Here is a 5142-nt window from a genome sequence, read left to right as displayed (position 1 = left end):
CTTTTATTAATAACCTGCTGGTCTTACTAATAAAATGATTAAATTACACAGAAATTATGTCTCTCTAAACTTTTTAAGTGTCACATAGCGAAAGAAGTACACTGGCCAGTTCTGAGACCAATACCAATACTGATGGCAACAGGAACTTTAATTTGCTCCATTTCTGACTGAGGTCATTTGCCCCTTCTTAGGAAACCTGGTAGCTCCTCCTTTCCTTCCCCTTTCCTTCCCCAGCTTTCCAATGCCCCACCGTGTTGGAGCTAAGCACATGATTGCCTTAGCCCATTGCAGCTCAGGACTCCAGAACTCAAGATAGCCACCAGCCAGCTTCAGCCTCCCCCATATCAGAGATTAGTAGTATGTTACATGAACCTGATTAACATACCTGCCTTGAAAAGAGAGCTAGTCAAAGATGACCCCAGGACCATAGAGTATGACCCACACTACCTCTAATCATGTCTGTACTCCCATCCTGATCACATTTTCAAACACAGAGCCCATTATATGGGCAAATGACAATAAGGATGTTAACAACACCAATAATAGCATTTACATGACATTTTAAGGTTTTGAGGGTACTTTACAAACATCTCAATTATCCACACTACAACTCTGGAAGGTAGGTATTATTATAATATCCCCAGTTCATAGATGAAGAAACTGAGTCAGGGGTAAAGTGACTTAAACAAGGTCACACAATTAGACAGTATCTGAGGCAAAATTTGAACACAGGTCTTCCTGACTCCAGGTTATCCAGAACACTTAAACAACTTTTCTCACTCAATCTCACCTTTCTTCTCAGATATCTCTACACCATGCTGCCTCAATTCAAGCTATCATCCTCATCTCTTCTCCCCCTCAACTTTTGGAATAAGTTTTCACCTCATGTTGCTCTAAACCAGACCTCTATGACACTTCTTGGCCATTCCCATACCATAATACTCTCCTTTCCAGCTTCCCTTTATATATAATCTTCCCTTATTAAAACACAAACTTCCTAAGGGCAAGACCTATCTTAATTATTTATAATTATATCCCCCATATTTATATTTGCATCCCCTTATGTACTTGGCACATAAGGACTTAATAAATGCTTTATCTTTCTATCTGAGCCATGGTTTCTTCATCTGGAAAATGAGGAAATTAGATTAGATGACCTCCAAGGTCACTTCCAGCTCAAGACCAGTCATCGTAGATATGGGGGAACTGAGAACTACTTTCAATTAGATGGAGTCCCCTGGTTTCTTGTGAGGAAGTAAAGCCAAGGGGTGTGACATAAGACAGAGGTTTTTAATCTCTGAATAGATTTCAGGGGTTCCATGAATTTGGATGGGAAAAAATACAATTTTATTTTTCACTAACCCTTAATTATAATTCAGAATTTCCTTTCATTATTTAAAAACATTAGTCTGGGAAGAGGTCCATTAGCTTCACCAGACTGCCAAAGGGATCCATGACATAAAAAAGGGTAAGAACTCCTGGGATCAGAGGAATGATGGGAAGATAAAAAGGGAGGAGAGATAAATTTTACCTCCAAAACAGTTTTGCCTGGGGCAGGCCCTGCCTGCAGACAGCCATGTGTTGGTCTATGCCCATCATTTTCCAAGTTCAGTAACAAGCCCCTGATGGTACTGTGACAAGATGTAAATTAGAGATTTACTGCACTTAATTTTCTTTTGTCTCTTTGGTAACAAAGTCAGGGATTTTTTTTTTCTGCATTTGTGCAGCTCAGTCTGGAGGAAACAATTAATGAAATGTTTCCCAATTAATTACATTGTTTAGCAGCTGAGAGAAAATGTCCTTGCCACTCTTACTCCCAATTTCCCCTATAGGGAGAGTGTTTCCCTGAAGAAACAGTCCCTGGGGCCAGAGGTACCCACATGCCCCTCTGCAAGACCTTTCTCCTCAATCTCATAAAGGGAGAAGGGGGAAGGAGTGATTTGAGCCCAAATAGACTAAGGAATGGAGGGGAAGCCCTTGCCTCCAGGCTTCTGAATGTCTAGTTGTGGGGGGACATGCTTGGCTTTCTTTGCTAAGAAATTAATTAAATGGCAGTTAATTCCCATGATGGTAATAAGCAGTGATAATAACAAGGCCATTCCATTTGGTGTAGAAGGCGTCCCAAGGGGATGATACCAGGTGTTCTGAGCTCTAGAGGGGAGCAGGAAGGGTGGGGTAGTTAAAAAGAGATTTCACTGGTGAGAGATATCTGTCTTCCCTTGGTTTCCTTCCCCTGGTACCCAACACTTTGTTCTCCCTTGAATTTCTAACTTTTTTTTGCATCTGGTCCCTCAGTCCCTGAAAGGCAAGAGTCTGAAATCATTACTTAAACAGTACAGGCCCAAAAACTAAGACCCAGAAAGGTTGGGTGATTTGCCCCAAGGTACATAACAAGTCAGCAGGGTTTCCTTTAGACCTCTGCTCTCTGTTCTCTGTCCCAAACTCTCTTGATCCATTATTAAATGCTATTGGGATACAATAAGCAGGTCCAGGTTTCTTCCAGTAATAACTGGGAACTGGGAACAGAATCTCTGTTGAGTATATCATTGTATCACCCTTAGTATACAGCTTAATATATGCATGCTTATTTTAATTGAAGAATTATCATATCCCTGCCATCCAAGGATGTGCTGGTTTAACAACCAGGCTGGGGAAGATTCTAGAAATATTTATCTATTATTTACTCTGTGCAAAGCAATGTGCTAGTTTCTGAGGAAGAAACAAAGTATAGATAAAATTCAACTTCTGTACATGTTGTCACCATAATAGAATGTAAGCTTCTTGAGGGCAAGGTCTTTGTAACCCCAAATGCTAGCACAGTGCCTAGCACATAGTAGAAACTTAATAGATATTTCTTGATTGATTAGAGCCTAGTAGAGGGATAAAATTTAAAAAAAAACTTTTTCAACTCATCACCAAAAATAACTATAATACACACAGATAATAATGTACATTTATGCAGTGTTTTGCTTGCAATACATTTTATATATGTACATATATGTGTGTATGTATGTGTATATATATGTATGTATATATATATATATATATATATATCATGGCATTTGATCTCCATAATATGATAAGCACTACTAGCATTATTATTCCCATTTTATTCATACATCAACAGAGTCACAGACAGGTTAAGTTATTTGGGCAAGGTCACACAGCTAAGGAGTATCAAAGGCAGAATTTGAACCCAGATCTTTACTGCCCCCATATCTAGCACTCTTTCCTTCATATCATATGAACTTATTTATTGTTATTATTATTACTGATTTATTCTATTGAATTAGAAGCTTCAAAGAGAAGGGCAATATGAGATCTAAATCAAAAAGAGTCTTGTTGACTGGTGAGATCAGGAAAGACTCTGTGGAAGAGGAAGAAAACATTTGAGTTGAGCTTCAGAGGATGGGCAAGTCTTCAGCCAGCAAAGAGAGGATATTCCGCGCATAGGGAGCAGCATGACAAAGATGTAGGAAAGCGTTGGCCAGAAAGCTCCTCCTCTGATAGATCCTGGAGGTATGTGTCTTCTGTTAATATCTGGCGATAGATTTTCTTGAGAGTTGATCATCCATATCGTAGTTCTCTTTCTCATCTGACTGCTACCCCTCATTACCTGTTGTAAAGTTCACAAGAAAAAGAAAAATAGTAGGAAACCAAAACACTCAATTCTCTTTGGTGTAAGGAAGAAATGCCACAAATGCAATGACAGGGAGTGGAAAGGGAGAGATTTAGCCTTAATCTTTGGAATCAGGGAAAGAATGATACCCTCAAGTTTTCCATCCTTAATGAATGTGAATAGTGAGAAGTTGACTTTAATGCTAATGATCATTTTAGAGTTACCTTGTGGTAAAGTAGAAAGAAGTGATGGGCTTTAAGTCAGGAGACTCAGTTTCTCAACTTGCCCCTACCATTGATAACAACTCACATTTATATAACAACATAACATAACAATATGTATGCATGCACACGTGTCAGATAAGAGGATCCACATATGCACTTTACATGTATGTATATGTGCATGCATGTGTTCACGTGTGCACACAAGTCATATGAGGTGTGTGTATGTGCATATCATATAGAAGGTCCTAGGTATACATACATGCATATATGTGTGTATCTATTTCTATCAATGACAGCATAGCATACTACAGAGAGAACCAGTCTTAGAGTAAAGAAAACCTGAATTCAAGTCCTGTCTTTGACACATATTGACTGTGTACATTGGGGAAATTGCTTGTAAACCCTACTTTGTGGTGACTTCATCTCTCACTTCTTTCTACTCCTTTTGTGTCCATGGTCCCTAGAAGACAGTTCTTACTTGTTCTCTCTAGGTTCTAGGGATAACCCTGAAAGACTATGCCTTCTAACACTGTTGCTCAGAGCCCCCACTGGTATGTCCCTGGATATTAACCAGTTGATATCAATGAACTTTGAGAAAATAACCTTATTGAGAATGTATAAAAAGAAGAGTTGGTACAAAAATAATCCTCCCAAATACAGCGTCAAATTATCCCCCAGCATCTACTTGGCCACCAGGTATTTCTCAGCTCCAGACTTTAGAAGTCTATTTGTCTCTTGGTAGCATCCTCATGAGATTCCTCTTATATGTTCTTTGTTGGGCTCCAAGGATAGTGATCCCATCTCTCTTCAAGGGCCTTGCTCTTTGAAGCTAATACCATTATTTTGATGTCTATGTTTCCACTTCCATATACAGATGTTTCCTCCTCTGTGGAAGGAGTATAGTAATCTCTGCCCTACCTATATCACAGGGTAGTGAAAATCAAATGAGATACATATGAACAAAACCACTTTTGGTCACTACCATCTTCCTAAGTGGCTGAGGACTTCTAGATATGTTAAGTCTTATTTGATTTTTTTAAAATGAAGAATAATTTGGCTGATGAAATGGGGGTGGGGTATAGTAGGACCTTGAGTTCAAACAGAAAAGGACTCTACTTCTCCAAGAATCGTGGGAAGCAAGAAAACTTAATCTTGAATGGTGGTGAAGGTGAACTGGTATAACAAGACTGCTGGTACTGGATATGCACCATAGCCCCTTCTGGGAGGTCACATCCACTGTCCTTTTGTTAAAAGATAGATAGATAGATAGATAGATAGATAGATAGATAGATAGATAGA

The 5142-nt window shown here is 39.1% G+C and overlaps 1 long non-coding RNA gene across 1 annotated transcript in view; it reads right to left on the bottom strand.

The window, feature by feature from the left end:
- Window positions 1–3091: 3091 nt before the first annotated feature.
- The window catches only part of LOC138150333 (uncharacterized), a 3407-nt gene continuing 1356 nt past the window's right edge, over window positions 3092–5142 (bottom strand). Inside the window, exon 2 of the long non-coding RNA XR_011165549.1 lies at window positions 3092–3616. This is a non-coding gene — a long non-coding RNA (uncharacterized lncRNA). The remainder of the gene's footprint in view (window positions 3617–5142) is intronic.

Source organism: Petaurus breviceps, unplaced genomic scaffold (assembly GCF_028583685.1).
Source record: "Petaurus breviceps papuanus isolate PSGF00001 unplaced genomic scaffold, PetGlider_PUasm1.0 90865, whole genome shotgun sequence".
In the NCBI taxonomy this organism is placed as follows: Eukaryota; Metazoa; Chordata; class Mammalia; order Diprotodontia; family Petauridae; genus Petaurus; species Petaurus breviceps.
This window is presented reverse-complemented; position numbering and strand designations above follow the sequence as displayed.